Raw genomic sequence first — 22199 nt, 5'->3', positions numbered from 1 at the left:
GAGTTTTGATGTTCTTTCATTTGGGCCATATTTCTTTCCCTCAGCACACCTGTTGTAAGGGGGCAGAGTCTTAGGTATTTGTCAGGTTGGGGTAACCCTGTGTGCTGCATCATGGTGCTATCTGTGGCTGAGGGGTCAGAGAGGGAACAAGGCCACTCAATCGCTCTGCTCTGACCCCACTATCCAACAAACTCTCCTGTTAGACTGGGAGTTTCTCCTGCCTTGACAACCCCCACAGTATTTTACAGCTAGAGGTTTTGAGTCTTTAGTTTCCCAGTCAGCTGGCTGTGCTTTGTCCACATGGTCTGCTGCCTTGCTGCAGGTCCTCTCTGCCCAGCTGCCTGTCTCCATTCTCCTACTGGTCTGGATGAATGTTTCTTTAACTCCTTGATTGTCAGACCTCCATGCAATTTGATTTTCTGGTAAGTCTGGTTGTGTATTCTTTTTGAATTTGTTGTTATTTTTCTTTTGGTTGTGCAAAGAAGTGAAGCTTTTCTACCTATGCCTCCATCTTAGTCAGAACAGCTTATATTAATTTTTTATAAATTTTGGATATTAATCCCTTATCAGATGTGTCAGTGAACATGTTCTCCCATCCTATGGGTTGTCTTTTGATTCTATTGATAATTTCCCTTGCTTTGCAAAATTTTTTCAGTTTGATGAAGTCCCATTTATTTATATTTTCTTTGTTTCCCTTGCTGAGGAGATATATCTGATAAAATATTGCTACAAGCAATATCCAAGATTTTGCTGCCTATGTTTTCTTCTAAATTTTTTATGGTTTCCAGTCTGATAAGGGTTTTTATTTTTATTTTATTTTTATTGTTGTTCTAGTACAGTTTTCTGCCTTTTACCCCCATCCCAGACCAACCACCCAGCCCTTCCCACCTCCCTCCCACTTCCACTCCCTGCCTTGTTATTTTCCATGTGCCCTTTATACTTGGTCCTGCAAATCCTTCCCATTATCCCCTGTAATTCCCTCCTGTGTCCCCTCTGGTCACTATCAGCCTGTTCTCAATTTCAGTGTCTTTGGTTATATTTTGCTTGTTTCTTTGTTTTGTTGTTTAGGTTCCTGTTAAAGGTGAGATCATATGGTATTTGTCTCTCACTGCCTGGCTTATTTCGCTTAGCATAATGCTTTCCAGCTCCATCCATGCTGTTGCAAAGGGTAGGAGCTCCTTCTTTCTTCCTGCTGCATAGAATTCCATTGTGTAAATGTACCATAGTTTTTTGATCCATTCATTTACTGATGGGCACTGAGGTTGTTTCCAGCATTTGGCTATTGTAAATTGTGCTGCTATGAACATTGGGGTGCAAAGGTTCTTTTGGATTGGTGTTTCAGGGTTCTTAGGATATAATCCTAGCAGTGGAATTGCTGGGTTGAAAGGCAGTTCCATTTTTAGTTTTCTGACGAAGTTCCATACTGCTTTCCATAGTGGTTGTACCAGTCTGCAGTCCCACCAACAGTGCACTAGGGTCCCCTTTTCTCCACAGCCTCTCCAACACTTGTTTGTTGCTTTGTTTATGATGGCCATTCTGACTGGTGTAAAGTGGTATCTTATTGTTGTTTTAATTTGCATCTTTCTGATAGCTAGCAATACTGAGCATCTTTTCATGTGTCTCCGGATCATCTGTATGTCCTCCTTGGAGAAGTGTCTGTTCAAGTCCTTTGTCCATTTTTTTAATTGGGTTGCTTGTCTTCTTAGAGTGGAGTCATGTGAGTTCTTTACATATTTTGAAGATTAAACCTTTGTCTGAGGTATCATTGGCAAATATGTTTTCCCATACAGTTAGTTCTCTTTTTATTTTAATACTGTTTTCTTTAGCTGTGCAAAAGCTTTTTATTTTGATGAGATCCCATTTGTTGATTCTTTCCTTTATGTCCCTTGCTCTAGGGGACATATTGGTGAAAATATTGCTTGTGAACTATCTGAGATTTTCCTACCTGTGTTCTTCTCTAGGACTTTAATGGTGTCACAACTTATATTTAAATCTTCTATCCACCTTGAATTTATTTTTGTGTATGGTGCAAGTGGTGCTCGAGTTTCATTTTTTTTTTTTTTTGCATGTAGCTCTCCAGCTCTCCCAACACCATTTGTTGAAGAGGCTATTTTTACTCCATTTTATGTTGCTGCCCCCTTTGTCAAATATTAATTGGCCATAGAGATTTGGGTTTATTTCTGAGCTCTCTGTTCTGTTCCATTGGTCTATCTGTCTATTTTTATGCCAGTACCAGGCTGTTTTGATTACAGTGACTTTGTATACAGCTTAATATCAGGCATTGTGATCCCTCCTACTTTGTTCTTTTTTCTCAAAATTGCAGCAACTATTCAGAGTCATTTATGGTTCCATATATATTTTTGTAGTGTTTGTTTTATATCTGTGAAATATGCTATTGGTGCTTTAATAGGTATTGCATTGAATCTGTAAATTGCTTTGGATAGTATGGACATTTTGATGATGTTAATTCTTCTGATCCATGAACATGGTATATGTTTCCATTTTTGTGTGTTCTCCTTGATCTCTTTCCTCGGTGTTGTGTAGTTTTCAGAATACAGGTCTTTTACCTCCTTGGTAAGGTTTATTCCTAGGTATTTTATTTTTCTTGTTGCTATATCAAATGGGATGTTTTTTCTTCATTTCTGCTTCTGATGTTTCATTGTTGGTATACAAAAATACCTTTGATATCTGGATATTGGCTTTGTATCCTACTGTATTGCCAATTTCATTTATTAGGTTGGCCAGTTTTTGGCAGAGTCCATAGGATTTTCTCTGTACACTATCATGTCATCTGCAAACAATGGCAGTTCAATAAGTCTTTGATCCATTTTGATTTATTCTATTTGTGGTGTAAGAAGGTGGTCTAGTTTCATTTTTCTGCACATATCTGTCCAATTTTCCAAACACCATTTGTGTGCTTGCTTCATCTATTGACTATAAAATCATGGGTTTATCTCTGGGCTCTCTATTCTGTTCCATTGATGTATGTGTCTGTTTTTATGCCAGTATCAGGCTGTTTTGATTACTATGGCTTTATAGAATAGCTTCATATGAGGTACTGTGACTCCTCTAACTTTGTTCTTCATTCTCAGGATTGCTATTGCTATGCAAGACCTTTTGTGGTTCAATATAAATTTTTGAAATATTTGTTTTAGTTCTGTGAAATATGTCATTGGAATCTTGACAGGAATTGCATTGAATCTATAAATTGCTTTGGGTAGTGTTGGCATTTTAATGATGGTAATTCTTCCTATCTATGAACATGGTATGTGCTCCCCTTTATTTGTATTTTCTTCAATTTATTTCATGAGTGTCTTATAATTTTCTGAGTACAGGTCTTTAACATCAATGGTTAGGTTTATTCCTAAGTATTTTATTCTTTTTGAAGTGATCGTGGATGGGATTGTTTTCTTAATTTCCCTTTCTGTTAGTTCCTTATTGGCATATAAAAAGGCAACTAAATTCTGGATATTAGGTTTGTGTTCCTGCTACTTTGCTGAATTCAGTTTTTCAGTTCTAGTAGCTTCTTGGTGGGATCTTTGAGGTTCTCTATGTACATCATCATGTCATCTGCAAATAAAGACAGTTTTACTTCTTCCTGTCCAATTTGGATGCCTTTTATTTCTTCCTCTTGTCTGATTGTTATGGCTAGGGCTTCTAGTACTATGTTGAATAAGAGGTAAGAGTGGACATCCCTGTCTCATTCCCGATCTTAAGGGAAACACTTGTAGTTTTGCCCATTAAGTATGATGCTGGCAGTGAGTTTGTGATATATGGTCTTTATTATGTTTAGGTATGTTCCCTCTATTCCCACTTTGCTGAGAGTTTTTATTATAAATGGGAGCTGATTTTATCAAAAGCTTTTTCTGCATCTATTGACATGATTATGTGTTTTTTTATCCTGTGCTTTGTGTATGTGGTAAATTTATAGATTTGCAAATGTTGTGCCAACCTTGCATTCCCAGAATAAATCCCAGTCAGTCATGGTGTATGATCTTTTTGATGCATTACTGTATTCAGTTTGCTAATATTTTGGTGAGGATTTCAGCATCTATGTTCATCAGGGATATTGGCCTATAACTTTCTTTCTTTGTAGTGTCTGTATCTGGTTTTGGAATTAGGATAATGCTGGCCTTGTAAAATGAATTTGGGAGCCTTCCCCTCTCTTGTATTTTATGAAAGAGTTTGAGAAGGAGAGGTGCTAGTTCTTCTTGGAATATTTGGTGAAATTCACCTGTGGAGCCATCCAGTCCAGGGCTTTTTGCTCAGAGTTTTTTGATTATTGTTTCAATTTCATCAGGTGTAATCTGTCTATTCAGATTCTCTGATTTTTCCTGAGTTACTTTTGTAAGATTGTATGTTTCTAGAAATTAATCCATTTCATTCAGGTTGTCCAGTTTATCGGCATATAATTATTCAAAATATTTTCTTGCAATCCTTTGTATTTCTCTGGTGTCAGTTGTTATTTCTCCTCTTTCATTACTGATTTTATTTATTTGGGTCCTTTCTCTTTTTCTTGATGAATCTGGAGAATGTTTGTCAATCTTATTTATCTTTTCAAGGAATCATCCCTTGGATTCATTGATCTTTTGTATCATTTTTTAAAAGACTGTATTTTGTTTATTTCTGCTCTGATCTTTATTATTTACTTCCTTCTACTCACTTTGGGCTTTGTTTGTTGTTCTTATTCAGGTTCCTTTAAGTGTGAAATTAGATCATTTATTTGAGTTTTTTCTGGTTTCTTGAGATAGGCCTGTAATGCTATGAATTTCCCTCTTAGGATTGCTTTCCCATTGTGCTACAGATTTTGGATTGTTGTGTCCTCATTTTAATTTGTTTCAAGGTATCCTTTGATTTCTTCTTTGAGCTCATTGTCAACCCATTCATTGTTTATTAACTTATTATTTAACTTCCATGTTTTTGTGTGTTTTTCAGTGTTGTTCTTGTGATTGACTTTTTGTTTCATAGCATTGTCAGAGAAGATGCTTGATATGATTTCAATCTTCTTAAATTTATTGAGACTTGTTTTTTTTTTTTGTCCTAACATGTGGTCTATCCTATAAAACATTCCAAGTGCACCTGAGAATTATGAACATTTTGCTGCTTTGGGGTGAAATGTTCTGAAGAGATCAATGAAGTCCATTTGGCCTAATGTGTTGTTTAAGGCTACTGTTTCCTTGTTGATTTTCTGTCTGAAAGTTCTATCCATTAAAGTCAATATACAGTTATAATCCCCAACTATGACTGTATTTTTGTTGATCTGTCCTTTTATGCCCATCAAGATTTGCTTTACATGTTTAGGTGTAACTATGTTGGGTGTGTAAATGTTTACTATGGATATATCCTCTTGTTAGATTGTTCCCTTTATCATTATGGAGTGTCCTTCTGTATCTCTCACTATAGCCTTGGTTTTAAAGTCTATTTTGTTGAATATAAGTTCTGCTACCCCAGCTTTCTGTTTTTCTTTTTCATTTGTGTGAAATAGCTTTTTCCATACTTTTTCTTTTAGTTTGTGTGTATCTTTCCATCAGTGATGAGGTGTGTGTGTGTGTGTGTGTGTGTGTGTGTGTGTGTGTGTATATATATATGTATATATATACATATCTTCTTTTCTTATCCATCAGATGCCCTCTGGTTTTGGTTGTAGCTTTAAGCCATTTGCATTTAAGGTGATTATTGATAGATACATATTTCCTGACATTTTCTTGTTAGACTTTTTTCCTGTGTTTTCCTTTTCTTTTCCTACTTCTTCTTGTTCTCCTCCTCTGCTGCCTTCTCCTTCTTCTTCTTCTTCCTCTTCTTCTTCCCCACTCACTTCCCCTTTCCCTTCCCCTTTTTGTTCTCTTTCTAGCAAGCCCTCTAACGTTATTGTGGTAGTGCTTTATTGTAAACAAACTCCTTTAGCTTTTTCTTGTCTGGGAAGCTCCTCAATTTTGAATGATAGCTTTTGCTGGTTTAAATAGCCTTCGTTCTAAATCCTTGGTTTTTTTTTTTATCACTTTGAATATATCATGCCACTCTCTTCTGAACTCAAATGTTTTTGTTCAGTAATCAGATGCCAGTCTAACTGTTGCTCCCTTGTATGTCTTGTAGCTTTTAGGATTCTATTCTTGTCTTTTAGGTTTGACATTTTAATTATGACATGTCTCAGTGTAGGCCTCTTTGGATACAACTTCTTTGGGACTCTTTGAGATGCCTGGATTTGTGTGTCTTTTTCCACCACCAGATTAGGGAAGATTCCAGTCATTATTTCTTCAGATAAGTTCTTGATCCCTTGCTCTCTTCTTCTTCTTCTAGTATTCCCAAAGTGTGGATATTGTTATGCTTCATGTCCTCCAAGATGTTTCATATGCTCTACTCATTTTTTTTAATTATTTTTTTTCCATTTTGCTGCTCTGTCTGGGTGTGTTCTTTTCTATCTTGTCTTCCAAATCACTGACTTGATCCTGTTCATCTAACCTACTGTTTATTCTTTCCAGTGTACTTTTTGTTTCAGATATCACATTGTTTATTTCTGAGTGGTCCTTTTTTATATTTTCTGTCTTTTTTCATGTTGTTGACTATCCCTATAATCATTACTCTAAACTCTCTATCTGATAAACTGCTTGCCTCCATTTCATCCTGTTCTTCTCTTGTTCTTTTATCTGGTGTCTGTTTCTTTGTCTTCCCACTTTTGCTGCTTCTTTGTATTTTCTGCCTTAGCTGTTAAACTAACCAACTATTAAACTGATCAGCTGTTATCAAGCTGTAATCTAATCAAGCTGTGATCAGCAGCCTGGTTTAAGCACCACAGTGTAGGGCAGAGTAATTCCAGAGTGAATGGTTATTGCATTCTCTCAGACTGATACCATTCAGAGGAATGCTCTGCCTGAGAAAGACAGCTCCTGCAGTATGGGGAATGAGTCAGCTCAGGGATCCTGGCAGCTGTTCTTTCAGCTCTCTCCTCTGAGCCACCTACCCTAGACGTCCCCTCAAGCATCTCTAGTCCACTCTGTCCTCCTTGTGCTGGAGTTCAGAGTGAGTTGCTGCAAACAAAATTTGTGTTGGCTTTTTAGAGGCTCTCTGTGTCTCCAGCCATCTCTCCCTGGCGAACAGAAATTCTGCTGCCTTTCACAGGTTGATGTTATCTGGGTTCCTTTCCAGCTATGGTGCTGTAGGCTGGAGAACCCAACTTGGGGTTTAGACCTCACACTTCTCAGGGGACCTCCAAGCCTCTGAAATATTCCTCTGGAACTTCAGATGCTGCCCATGGGAAACCAGGCAGTCCTCTCACACCTCCTCTGCACTCCCTACCAATCATGATGTGGCGAAGTGGTTTCTTTTGTCTGTCCATGGTTATGAGGCTTCTCTCCAGCTAAGTATTCAGTTGGTTATTTAGGATGATTTCCCTATAATTTTATTATTATTCCAGATTGGCACTGGGAGGAGGTTAGTGTAGCTTCCACTTACTCCTCCATCATCTTGGATCCCCTACCAGTGAATTTTTTTTTAGGACTTTTTCAACGCATTTGCCCATTTCATGATGATGATTTGCCAGTGCACCTGCCACACTGTGCTGAGTATTCAGCAGTTTTTGATGAAAGACAGCATGACCCCCATGCTCCACACTCCCTAATTCACCTGCTTTCATCCCGAGCAACTTTTGTTTTTTTTCCCCAGATGAAAGAAAAGTCCTCAAAGGAAAATGTTTTGCTGATGTGCAAGTGGTAAAACACAAAAACGGTGGAAGCACTAAAAGGCATAAAAATTGATGAGTTCAAAAACTTTTGAGCAGCAGTAAAAGCATCTCAATAGATGTACTGCATCAAGTAGAGAATACTTTGAAGGTGACTGAAGTTTAAACATGTAAGAATAAATACACAATTAAAAAATAAATTCCACTATTTTAGGGCCCCCCTCATATACTAATTTCTTTTTAGTGTTTGGGCTTATTTCTGTATTTCTTGTCTTCCTACTAGTTGGTCTTTCTGTTCATGTTCCAGTATTAACTATTATTGAAGCCCTACAATACAGCTTATTACTGTATTGTAATAAACTTCATTACTGAATGAAGTTTATTCTTCATTACTGAAGCTTTACAATATACTTTACTGTCTCAGAAGATATGCTGCTGATTTAAAGATGTCCATTATTGTTTTGAGTATGTTGGTCTTATTTCCCCAAGTAGCCAATAAACTTAATTTGTTATATTTTTTACTCTTCTGTGGCAACCAAAAGAGTGCTAAGAACATGGCATGAGATTAATACTCATTTGATATTTTAAGACAAACTTTATAACACAAATACTGAGTTTCTCAACCCAAATGAAGTAATGAAAGCTGGGAGTGATGATAGCTCTACATCTGGATTTCTACCACAGTCACCAATGTGTCTCTTTCCATGGCAGGGGGACTGACTGACTGACCTTTGTTCCAGGTGGGCAGGATGCATGGATTCCCTGAAGAGCAATGTAGTATGATAGAATGAACTAGGGCTTTGGAGCCAGACTGACCTGGTTTGGGCCCTGGCTCTGCCACTAATTATCAGTGCCACCTTGGGCAGGTAAGTTACTCTCTCTAAACCTCTTTTCCCCATCTGTAAAAATTGGTATTATAATATCTCCCTCATCAAGTAGTTGTTAAGATAAAATGAGGTCCTATTTTGTAAAGTTCCTCGTGCAGTGCCTGGTGCTTCAACAATAGCTTCTGCTTTAACAGTAGGAGCTATTGTAGTAATGGTCATAGGGATTTTTTTAGTTATTCAATAAAAGCTTATTGGATGTGCAGAGAAACTATACAAGAAAACCTCTGATTACCAGACTTTGGACCCAGGACTCTGAAGTAGCAAAAGCTGCTTCCGAAAAAAAGGAAAAATGATAATGATATTCAGCATTGACTGACCACTAACCAGGTATCAGGAACTGGTGGCCTTGTTTATGAAACACCATTATATTCAATTCTCACAATGGATGGCAGACACCTCCCAGTCCTGACTCTACAGAGCTGCATACCTGCTACAGCACCAGGGGTTTCCCCAGCTTCCCAGGGCCTTTTGGCCTGGCCAGGGTCAGAGAGGCAACATTGTACTACAGGGAGGGGAAACACTGTCTCTGGAGCCACTTTTTCCTTGGGAAAGTTACTAATTTCTCTGAGTTTTGGGTTTTTCCTCTAGGAAATATAACTATTAATAGTACACTTTAAGGTGTTGTTGTGAGCAGTGAGGATGTATATAGCACTTAGAATAGCACCTGGCACATACATAGTCAGAGCTGAGTGACTGTTATGCATTCATTAGTTCTTTCATTTACTTTACTTTCACAATCTAGTACTCTGAGTGCCCCATTTTAAGGAACTGAAAGAATGATAGACTCAGCTGAATGAATTTTAAGGAGAGGTTAGTAATTGAGATGATTTACCTTCCCTTCCCCTCTAAGCCTATTTGTTCAACTTGGGTTAAGAACTTTTCCAGTGCATTTACAAATAAGGTAATTGGGTAATAAATTATGTCATTTATAGGGACTACTAATATTGAAATATTATAGAACACCAGCATTCCACCTTGTTACTAATGAATTATAAGTTTAATAGGCAATTATGGTTTAACCCCCTTTTTCCTCTTTCCTAAGCACCATTTCTCATATCTCAACCTGTGAATGTTGGATTGGGTTAATTCTTAGTATAATGAAGGGAAAAAAGGGATATTAATCCCACCTTTACTTCTCAGTAGTTGAAGTCATATCAAATATGGTTACCAACAACTATAGTCAGATTGAATGGCTGAGTTGGGACTCAGTCTCCCACTGATTTTCTCTGCTTCTAAACTTCAAAATGATAAACTAAGCTGCATCCAAATGTGTCCAACCCCATGTGTCCAAGTGGGTGACACTTACCATCTTTAAATTTTTTTTTATTTTATTTCTTTTTGCCAGTCACTGCCAATATCTCCTCAGGTGCTCACTTTTGGATCTTTTCCCCTGTCCTAAAATGCCAAGGTAAGGGAAGGTCTAGACCTCTTGTGATGAGTACTGGGAAATAAGTGGAGGAGGCAGGGGTGGGGTCCAAGGCTAAGGATGAGGCAGGACAGACTCTGCTCCGAGTGCCTTGGATCCAGCTCTCCATTACTATGTACAGAGTAGGCAACTGGTGTCTGGACAAGACCTCAAGGGGGGGGAGAGAAAAGAGTTGCTGATAAAAGGTCAGAAGAACAAGAAAGTGGTCTTCACATCCTTTATGATAAGCCACTATTTTTAAAACTATTTCCTCATCTTGCACTATTTTTAACCCTCTGGGTCCAAGCTCTGTAGGGGTAGGGAAACCTTCATCTTCAGAGGCAATGTTATAGAGGCTTGATAACTCAATGCATTTTCCTTTCCATGAATGGCAAAAATTGAGAGCTATATTTAAGAGGAGAGTTCCTGGCCTTAGCCCTTCTACAAACAATTCTTCCCTATGATATCTCTGCTCACTGCATCTAGAAGCAATGGCTGGAGCATATACTATGCCCCAGTGTCCAACAGAGCCATCCTAGAGAGTAGTTCAGCCACCATGTCATGGCTGCAGGAAAAGAGGAGACTCCTGTAGTAGGTATCAAGAGGAAGCAGGGAGAGCTTCTTTTTAAAACTATTTTCCCCATTATGCATCATTTCAAGGCCCTTGGGTTCACAACTTGGTTTTATGATTTGCAGGAAGGCAAGCTCTCTGACCAGATTGTGCTGACCCTGATGGATCCCAGGGTGGCTCTGGGTATTTACACAGACCTTAATAGGCATATTTATTTTACCGAAGTCATCAGATGCCATTAGTCTGGACAGTTACTCCTATTGGCATCATTACTCCAACCAGTCACTCAGGGATTGAGTCTGAATGAAAGGTATTAGCATCTTTTCTCTCCCTCTCCCCACTTCCTCTCTCAAGCTACATAACTCCAATTATGTGGAATGTAAATTAACTGTGAGCATTAAACTACAACACTGTTTCTGATTTTTCATCCAAATCCTCTTTTCCAAAATGCAAAGGGAGTTTATTCTCTAGGACCCTTGCTGGAGCACTTATTTAGAACTTAACCCATTGAGCATCAACATGTAGCCTTTTCATACAGTTGGGTCTAAACAGAAATTTGCTGTAGCCAATGAGATTGAGATGGGAAAATACACTAAGGCAGATCAGCCAAAGACCAATGGTGGTTTCTCCTTCCAGGTTTTTCCTATTGTAATGTTCTAAATGTAAGCAAATTATTTCAGTACATAGTATATCAGCATAGTGTGTGGGTTGAGAGCATAAACTTTGGGTTTAGAGGGTAAATTCAGACTTTGCTGCTGAGATCATATAACTTTAGGCAAGTTAAAAAACTCTTCTGAGTTTCAGGTTATCCTCAACTAATTGGCTTATTTAAAAGAATAAATGAGATAATGTTGATGAAATATTTAGCACTGGGATTGGCTCAGAGCAAGCCATTAGCATGAAAAGAATACCACTTGCATGGGTAGAATATGCTGCTGTGCTTTCAGCTACCTGATTTTATCCTCCTGATGTTTTTTTGTAGCATAAAGGGTATAGACAACATCATTATCAAAGCATTATCAGAGGGGATACTAAGAACTAGGGAAGAAAAGTGAAATGCTTCAAGGTTACACTAATCCTTAAGGACAAAGCAAGGCTAGAATCCATGGCCTCTAATTCTGTTTCTAATACTCTTAACACCTTGCTATGCTTCATAAGCACAAAGTCTGATACATGATATATCTGAATCAAATAGAATAACACACTTAAATAAAGCCTATAAATACCAGTACAATGAGGTTATAGAATTAACTAACCTACTAACTCTTCCCCTATTAGGGCTTCTTATTTTTATTTACATTTAATCTTTATTATATTTTTTCCATTCTCCTATTAGGCCTTTTTCAGAATTTTAATGTGCACTTGCTGAGTCCATATGTCATGTACAGTGTTCTGTTTTTTTACATAAATGATTGGGTCAAGATGGCAGCATAGGTAAATGCTATGTTGCTTCCTCTCACAACCACATCAAAATTACAACTAAACTACAGACAACCATCACTGCCTGATGTCCTATAACTACAGAAGGATTCACATCAAGACTCATAGGAGAGGTAGAGAGATGGAACGGGCTTGTCCTACACCCTCAAGTGGCAGATAAGAATCAGGAGGGATATCTCAACTGGGGAGGTGCCCCCGAGGAGCAAGGAGTCCAGTCCCATACGATGCTCCCCAGCCTGAGGCTCCCCACCCTAAGGTTCCAGTGCTGGAAAAAGAAGTTCCCAATACTTCTGACTGTGAAAACCAGAAGGGGTCATGGCTGAGTGAGAGGGAGGATTCCTAGAGTCCCAGGCATTCCTCTTGAAAAGCACAGACATAGACTTATTCACTGATGGACTCTCTCATTCTGAGCTCCAGCACTGGGGCAGCAGCTTGAAAGGAGCTAGGGATAAGAGGAGAAGCTGAATTGACTGGTTTCCGGGCAAGGGCTGGAGGAACAGTTTTCTCCCAGATAGAAGTGCTGGAAGAAGCCATTGTTCTTTTGCTGAGCCCTTCCCCACCAAGCTGAACACACAGGGAAGTAACATATCTGAGTCTCCAGCATCCTGGCAAAAACCATTTGCCCCACTGTGGTGATTCTCTATGACCCCACTCCACCTAACTTGCAAGCCCATCCAAGCTGCTTCAAGTGGCTTTTCTGCACAAATGGTCTGTCTTTGCTCATGCTATGAACTTTCCTAAAATCTCTCAAAGTTTCACAACCCCCAAACAAGCAGCATCTGTCCTCGACATGCCCCATACAACTTGCTGAACAATCCCAAGTCTTGCCAGGCTTGGGAACTGGCCTCAGTTTGCAGTTTAGTCTCTCTCAAACACTTCTAAGACCAGCACAAGTGGCAACCATCTGCAAATCACTTTGTAGCTCATACCAAGTGGCCCCAAGCAGAGCATAGGCAGCAGCTGACATTGGCCTGCATCAAAGTTCATCTAGAGAGGCCCCAGAACTAATATACCTGGTGGCCAGTTTCAAACCATGCCAGAGGACCATCCAAACACCTCCACAAACAACACACCCATAGAGCATGCACCAGAGCATTGCTAAAGTGAATCCTGCTCCATAGGATCAGATCCTACACAACAGCTCCTCTGCTCTAGTCATGGCCAGTCTTCACAAATAAACATCCTGAGCAGTCAGCCAACAATAAAAACATCAGTTACAACAAGAGGGCACATACAACCCACACAAGGAATAAATCTGGACTACTCAGCTCAGTTGACCAGGGAGGCTGTGCCATTGGGCTCCACAGGATACATACTACATAATGCCACCCTGACAAGAGCAGGAGATATAGCAGTTATGCCTAATATATAGAAACAAGTACAGGAAGGCTGCCAGCATGAGGAAACATAGAAGTATTCCCCAAATGATAGAATAGGACAAAAACTCCAGAGAAAAAACTAAACAAAATGGAGACAAGCAAGCTACTAGATGCAGAGTTCAAAGGATGCTTAATAATCTCAGTGAAAATGTCAACAAAGGGATAGGAAATATTAAAATGGAGATAGAAAACATAAAAAAGAACCTTTCATAAATGAAGAGTATAATAACTGAAATGGAGAGTACATTAGAGGGAATCAACAATAGATTAGATTAAAAAGAGAACCAACAATTTGGAAGATAAGGTAACAAAAATATCTAATCAGAATAACAATAAGAAATTTTTTTTAAATGAGTATGGGGCAAGACTGAAGATGGTGGCAAGGTAGGTGGGAGCTGAACCCACTTGCTTGCAGACCCAACTGGGACACCTAGCTGATCTTCTAAAGAACAGAGTGAACAGCCAGTGGAATCCCAGTTTATATGAAGTTTGGGAGCCAAAGGTTGCAGAGGACACTTAAAAATGGACAGTAAGGTGATTTTCTTGGCCGAGGGGAAGGTCCCAAGGCCTCTTGCCAGACTGTGGCTGCCACACCACAGGGACATTGGAGGAGAGCTGGGTCAGTGATTGCAACTTGGTGGCTCCCTCCCCTCTCAGAGTGGGGAAGTCAAAGAGCCATGCCAGGAGAGACCTGGATGTGTAAAGTTGCTGAGGGGATGAGGAGGCAGTAAAAGATATACATCCAGTGTTATACCCGGCTAGGACAGTGGTTACTTGCTGGGTCAGTACAAGAGAAATTAAGGAGCCAGGTGAAACCTGGGATGGGAGAAGAGATGGGCCATGACTTGCCATGACACAGACAGACTCTGAACTTGTCAGAGAGTTGGTCTGTGTGGAAAGCCAGGAGCTTGGTAGGAATGGCCAGCTGCACCCAAGGGAACCTTTCTCTAGGAAAAGGATCTCAGTTGCTGTGCAAGGACCTCAGGGCAGGGGCTGGGCCAAAGAAGAGGGAGAAATAGGGGCACAATTTGCTCCCACTCAGGGTGCCTCATGGATTGATCAAAGGGAGCAGCGGGGGCTCAGAGAGGTAGCATCACCCAGGGAGACTTCTTTCAATAGGGGACAGAGCAGCCCTGAAGGGACTTCAAGCCTGCATAGTGTCCAGGCCAACAAAGGATGGGGGACACGATTTGCTCCCACTCAGTGCACCTCACAGACTGGTCAAAGGGTTGCACAATGAGGTGGACTATAGGCACCAGCCTGGCACATATGCACAGAGTCCATAGTGCAGACCAAATGGTGCTCTGAGGGTGTGGGCTGGAAACTGGGCACTTGTGATTATTGTAGCCCAGATGGAGCAGCATCCTCCTGAAACCACAGGAAAGGGAAAAAATGGGTCCCAGCCCCCCTCTGCCTATAGCATATGGGAAGACCAGCAAAACCCACTTGGCAGGTTTAAAGTCAGCATCGGAAGCTTTTTTTTTTTTTAATGGTAAGACAGTTAAGACCTGGAGCTGCGAGAAAACCAGAGACAGATTCAGAAAGAAGTCAGAAGGTAAACAGCAACAGCTGAGATAAATTTCACTTTGAACAGCATACAAGACAAGGTGAGAGTTGTGAGTACCAGATAACCTTCTGGAGGAGAGAAGCCACCAACAGGTAAATCCCAAGTATGATAAGAGAGCACACACAAACAGAAGAAAGGGCAACCCTAGAACATCTGGACAAGGTGGTCGAAGAGACCTTACCACCAAGTCCCACAGAACTCCTACCACAGAAGTTCACCCTACAGAGACAGCTGGCAAGGCAGAGCATCCAGAATTGCAGAAACAAAAAGAGTCACCTAAAATGGGGACACAAAGAGAGAACCCACAATCTAAAAGAATAGAAGGCTCCCCAGTAAAACAGCTAAATGAAACAGAGGCAAGCAAACTATCAGACATAGAATTCAAAAGAATTGTTATAAAGATGCTCAAGGAATTCACTGATGACTACAAGGAACTAAGCAGGAACTACAACATTATATAAAAAGAAGTGGAAACTATAAACAAGAACCAGGAAGAAATGAAGAATATCTGAAATAAAAAGTATACTAGAAGGAATTACAAGCAGGCTGGATGAAGCAGAGGATTGAATTAGTGAGCTGGAAGACGAGATAGAAATAAATACCCAGGTAGAGTGGCTTCACAAAAGAAGACTCAAAAAAACATTAAAACAGCTTAGGGGAACCCTAAGACAACATGAAATGCAACAACATTCGATCATAGGAATACCAGATGAAGAAAAGGAGCAAGGGACAGGAACCCTGCTTGAAAAAATTAACAAAAAAACTTCCTGAACCTGGAAAAGGGAAAACCACACAAGTTCAGGAAGCACAGAGAGTCCCAATCAAGATGAACACAGAGGCCTACTCCAAGACACATCATAATTAAAATGCCATAATTATTTGCCTTTAAAAGTATTAAATACTTTAAAAGTATTAAAGGCAAAGGGAGGATCTTGAAAGCATCAAGGGAGAAATAAAAAGTAACACACAAGGGAGATCCAAGAGGCTAGCAGTCTATTTCTCAACAGAAACACTACAAGCCAGAGGGAATGGTAGGAAATATTCCAAGTAATGAAAAGCCAAGATCTCCAACCAAGACTACTTCATAAGGTTCTTAATTAAAATGAAGGTGAAGTAAGGAGTTTCCCAGACAAAAGAAGGCTGAAAGAATATACCTCCACCAAACCAGCACTGCAGGATATTCTAAATTGACTGCTTTAAGAAGAGGAAGAAAAAGAGCCTTGGTTGTTGTGGCTAAGTGGATTGAGTGCTGGTGTGTGAACCCAAGGGTCACAAGTTTGACTCCCAATTAGAGCATATGCCTGGGTTGAGAGCCAGGACCCCAGTAGAGGGCACGTGAGAGGTAAGCACACATTGGTGTTTCTCTCCTTCTTTCTCCTTCCCTTCCTCTCTCTCTAAAAGTAAATAAACCTTTAAAAAAGAAGAGTAAGAAAAACAGCAAGAGAGAGGAACACAGGTACAAAAGGGGGAAAATGAATAAATACCTATCAATAATAACCTTAAATGTTAATGGTTAAGTGCCCCAATCAAAAGTCATAAGATAGCTAAATAGAAAAGAAAACATGACCTGCACATATGTTGCTACAAAAGACCCACCTCAGAAAGAAAGGTGTACAAAGGTTGAAAGTGAAGGGTTGGAAAAAAATATTCCAACAAATGGACAGGAAAAAAATTGGGGTAGCAATACCCATACCAGACAAAACAGACTTCAAAATGAAGGCCATAAAACAAGAAATAGAAGGACACTTCGTAATACTCAAGAATCTATCAAGAAGACATAAACATTATGAATATATATATATATATATATATACCCAAAATAGGGGCACCCAAACACATAAGGAATATCTTGGAGGACTTCAAAAAAGATATAGACTGCAACACACTTATACTGGGAGAATTTAACACCCCAGTGTCAAAAATGGATAGATCTTTCAAAACATATCAACAAGGATTCTGCAGCATTGAACAACACCCTACATCAAATAGAATTAACTGATACATATAGAACCTTTCATTCCAAACAAACAAAATACACATTCTTTTCAAATGCACATGGAATATTTTCAAAGATAGACCACATGACAGGACACAAAACAAGCCTCAACAAATTCAGGAAAATTGAAATCATAGCAAGCATCTTTTTTTTTTTTTTTTTGAATACAAGAGCCTGAAACTAGAAACCAACCTCAAGGAAAAAACTCAAAAATACTCAAATCCATTGTGATTGATAGCATGCTATTAAATAATGAATGGGTTAATAATGAGATCAAGTAAGAAATGAAAAGTTTCTGGAAACAAATGAAAATGAACACACGATAGTCCAAAACCTATGGGACACAGCAAAGGCAGTCCTGAAAAGCGATTTCATAGTGATACAGTCTTACCTAAAGAAGATAGAAACATTTCAAATAAACAACCCCAACCTACATCTACAATAACTGAAGAACAACAACAAGGCCCAGAGAGAGTAGAAGGAAGGAAATAACCAAGATCAGAGCAGAATTAAATGACATAGAGACTAAAAGAACAATTCAAAGGGCCAATAAATCCAGGAGCTGGTTCTTTGAAAAGATAAACAAAATTGACAAGTCACTAAGCAGACTCATCAGGAAAAAAAAGAGGACCCAAATAAATAAAATCAGAAATGAAAGAGGAGAGATTACAACTGATACCAGAGAAATACAAAGGATTGTAACATATTATTATGAACAACTATATGCCAAGAAATTTGAAAACCTGGGCAAAATGGACAAATTTCTAGAAAAATATAATCTTCTAAAACTGAATGAAGAAGCACATAGCCTGAACAGCCCAATAACAGCTGGTGAAATCTAAACAAAAAATCAAAATGTAATAAAAAAAATTCCCAGCACACAAAAGCCCTGGACTAGATGGTTTCACAGGAGAGTTTTACAAACCATTTAAGGAAGAGTTAACTCCTATCCTCCTCAGACTATTCCAAAAAGTTCAAGAAGAGAGAAGACTCCCAAAGACTTTTTATGAAGCCAGCATCATCCTAATCCCAAAACTGGGTAAAGACACAACAAAGAAAGAAAACTCCAGGCCAATATCACTGATGAACATAGACACTAAAATCCTCAATGAAATATTGGCAAACCACATCCAGCAATACATTATAAAGATCATACATCATGATTAAGTGAGATTCATCCCGGGGATGCAAGGATGGTTCAATATTCACAAATCAATAAATGTAATACATCACAGAAACAAAAGGAAAGATAAAAATCACATGATCATATCAACAAAGGCAGAAAAAGCATTTGATAAGGTACAGCACCCATTTATGGTGAAAACTCTTGAAGTGTGAATAGAGGGAGCATTCCTCGATATAATAAAGGCCATATACAAGAGACCTATATCCAAAATCATACTCAATGGGCAAAAACTTAGAGCTTTCCCACTAAGATCAGGAACAAGATCAGGATTTCCACTTTCACCACTTCTATTCAACCACTTCTATTGGAAGCCCTAGCCACAGTGATAACAGGAGAAAAAGAAATAAAAAGCATCCAAATTGGAAAAAAAGGAAGTAAAACTGTCACTCTTTGCAGATGACATGATAGTGTACATATAGATTCCACCTATAAAAACCCTATAGACTCCACCAAAAAAACTACTCAATCTAATAAGTGAATTTGGCAAAGCAGCGGGATACAAAGTCAATATTTAGAAATCAAGTGATATTTTTATATGCCAACAATGAAATGTTACAGAGAGAAATCAGAAAAAAAAATCCCATTTGCCATAGAAACAAGAAAAATAAGGTACCTAGGAATAAACCTAACCAAGGAGGTAAAAGTCCTATACTCAGAAAACTACACAACACTGAAGAAAGAAATTAAGAAGAACACAAATAAATGAAATAAAAGGACACAAAGCATTGAACATACCATGTTCATGGAGAAGAATTAACATCATCAAAACGTTCATACTACTCAAAGCAATTTATAGATTCAACACAATCCCTATTAAAATACCAATGACATATTTCCAGATACAGAATAAACATTTCAAAAATTTATATGGATAGAACCATAAACAACCCAGAATAGCATCAGCAATTTTGAGAAAGAAGAACAAAGTAAGAGGGATCACAATACCTGACATCAAACTATATTACAATTCCACAGTAATCAAAAGAGTCTGGTACTGGCATAAGAACAGACACATAGACCAATGGAACAGAACAAAGAACTTAGAAATAAACCCAAGTCTCTATGGTCAATTAATATTTGGCAAAGGGGACAGAAGCATAAAATGGAGTAAAAAAATAGCCTCTCCAACAAATGGTGTTGGGAGAGCTGGACAGCTACATGCAAAGAAATGAAACTCGATCACCGACTTACACCAGATACAAAAATAAAGTCAAGATGCATAAAAGACTTAAATATAATTCACAACACCATAAAAGTCCTATAGGAGAACATGGGGATGAAAATCTCAGAAATTTCACGGAGCAATATTTTTACAGATATGTCTCCTAGAGCAAGGGACATAAAGGAAAGAATAAACAGGTGGGACTTCATCAAAATAAAAAGCTTCTGCACAGCTAAAGAAAACATCAGCAAAATGAAAAGGGAACCAGCCATATGGGAAATGTATTTGCCAATGATACCTCGGACAAGGGTTTGCTCTCCAAAATATATAAAGAACTCGCATGATTCTACTCCAGGAAAACAAACAACCCAATTAAAAAATGGGAAAAGGATCTGAACAGACACTTCTCCAGGGATGACATACAGATTATCCAGAAACATATGAAAGGATGCTCAGCATCACTAGCCATCAGAGAGATGCAAATTAAAACCACAATGAGACACCACTTCACACCAGTCAGAATGGCCATCATAAACAAATCAACAAACAAGTGCTGGAGAGGTTGTGGAGAAAAGAGAACCCTAGTATACTGTTCATGGGATTGCAGAGTGGTGCAGCCACTGTGGAAAATAGTATGGGATTTCCTCAGAAAACTAAAAATGGAACTGTCTTTTGATCTGGCAATTCTTCTGCTGGGATTATATCCTAAGAATCCTGAAATACTAATTTGAAAGAATCTGTGCACCCCAATGTTCATAGCAGCAGAATTTACAATAGCCAAGTGTTGGAAGCAACCTAAGTACCCATCAGTAAATGAGTAGATCAAAAAACTGTGGAACATTTACACAATGGAATACTATGCAACAGAAAGAAAGAAGGAGCTCCTACCATTTGCAACAGTATAGATGGATCTGTAGAACATTTTGCTAAGTGAAATAAGCCAGACATTGAAAGATAAATACCACATGATCTCACTTATAAGTGGAACCTAATCAACAAAACAAACAAGTGAACAAAATAGAACCAGAGACACTGAAATTAAGAACAAACTGACAGTCACCAGAGGGGAGGCAGGAGGGGGATAATTGGAGGAAAAAGGGAAAGGATCATCAGGAATATGTGTAAAGGACTCATAGACAAAGACAAAGCAGGGCTAGGATCAAGGGTGGGATGAACGGGATGGTGGGAATGATTAAGGGAAAATGGAGACAACTGTAGTTGAATGACAATAAAAATATAGAAAAAAGGATGAGGATGTTTTAAGGGGCCTCTGGTACAACATGATGTGTATCCACGCTCAAGGCATGCAGGTGCCAGAAAGAGAAGAGAAAGAGTAAGAAATTGTAAACCTATTTGAAGAAATAATGATGAAAATCTTCCCTAATCTGGTGAACAAAATACACGCACTAACCCAGGAAGCACAGAGGGTCCCAAACAAAATGGACCCAAAGAGGCCACAACAAGAAACATCACAATTAAAATGCCAAAGGGCAAATACAAAGAGAGAACTTTAAAAGCAGCAAGAGAAAAAAAGATAGTTACCTACATGGAGTCCCCTTAGGACTGTCAACTACTTTCTCAACAGAAACTTTGCGGGCCAGAAGCGACTGGCACAAAATATTCAAAGTAATGAAAAGCAAGGACCTACAACCAAGGTTACTCTACCCAGTGAAGCTAGGTAGAGTATCCTTTATCCTTTAATTTAGAATTAAAGGATACATAAAGAGCTTCCCTAACAAGAGGAATCTAAAGGAGTTCATCACCACCAAACCAATATTACAAGAAATCTTAAAGGGACTTCTTTTAAAGAAGAAAAAAACATTAAAAATATGAGCAATAAAATGGCAATAAGTACATATCTATAAACAATTACTTTAAGTGTAAAGATTAAATGCTCCAATCAAAAAACATAGGATGGCTGAATGAGGAAAACAAGATCCATATATATGCTGTTTCCAAAAGTCTCACTTCAGATCAAAAGACACACACAGACTGAAATTTAAAAAACAGTAAAACACATTTTACACAAAAGGAAACAAACCAACAAAAAAGCTGGGATGGCAATACTTACACCAGACAAAACAGACTTTAAAAGAAAATCTATAGTGACAGACAAAAAAGGGCCCTAGAAATTTCTCTTCTGGGTATTTATCCAAAGACATGCAAAATACTAACTGAAAAGGATATATGCATCCATATGTTCATTGCAGCATTATTTACCACAGCCAAGATATGAGAGCAACCTAAGGGTCCATCAACAGACAAGTGGATAAGAAGTAGACATACATACAATAAAATATGACTCTGCCATAGAAAAGAATGAAATCTTGCCATCTGCAACAACATGGATAGACCTAGATGGTGTTATACTGAGTGAAATAAATCAGAAAGAGGAAGACAAATACCATATGATTTCACCTGTATGTGGAATCTAAAACACAAAAATAAATGAGCAAACAGAACAGAAACAAATTCATAAAAATAGAGAACATTTTGAGGGTTGTCAGATGGGAGGGGGCTTGTAGGATTGGATGAAAAATAAGAAGGTATTCAGAAATAGAAAGCCCTGGCTGGCATAGCTCAGTGGATTGAGCATGGTCTGCAAACCAAAGCATCGCAGGTTCGATTCCCAGCCAGGGTACATGCCTGGGTTGCAGGCCACGGACCCCAGCAACCACACATTGGTGTCTCTCTCTCTCTCTCCCTCCCTTCCCTCTCTAAAAATAAATAAATAAAATCTTTTTTAAAAAAGAAATACAAATTGGTAGCTACAAAATGGTCATGGGGATGTAAAGTCCAGCACAGGGAATCAAGTCAATAACATTGTGATAACTACTATGATGTCATAGGGGTACTAGGCTTATCAGGGTGATCACTTTGTAAGTTACATAAATGTTTAAGCACTATATTGCATACCTGAAACTAATGTAA

The 22199-nt window shown here is 38.7% G+C and overlaps 1 protein-coding gene across 1 annotated transcript in view; it reads right to left on the bottom strand.

Moving 5' to 3' along the window:
* LOC123832539 (tubulin-specific chaperone cofactor E-like protein) overlaps nt 1–22199 on the bottom strand; it is a 212638-nt gene that overhangs the window by 44844 nt on the left and 145595 nt on the right. The gene's annotated exons all lie outside the window — the stretch shown is intronic.

Source organism: Phyllostomus hastatus, unplaced genomic scaffold (genome assembly GCF_019186645.2).
Source record: "Phyllostomus hastatus isolate PE091 unplaced genomic scaffold, TTU_PhHast_1.1 phas_scaffold_193, whole genome shotgun sequence".
Taxonomy (NCBI): Eukaryota; Metazoa; Chordata; class Mammalia; order Chiroptera; family Phyllostomidae; genus Phyllostomus; species Phyllostomus hastatus.
This window is presented reverse-complemented; position numbering and strand designations above follow the sequence as displayed.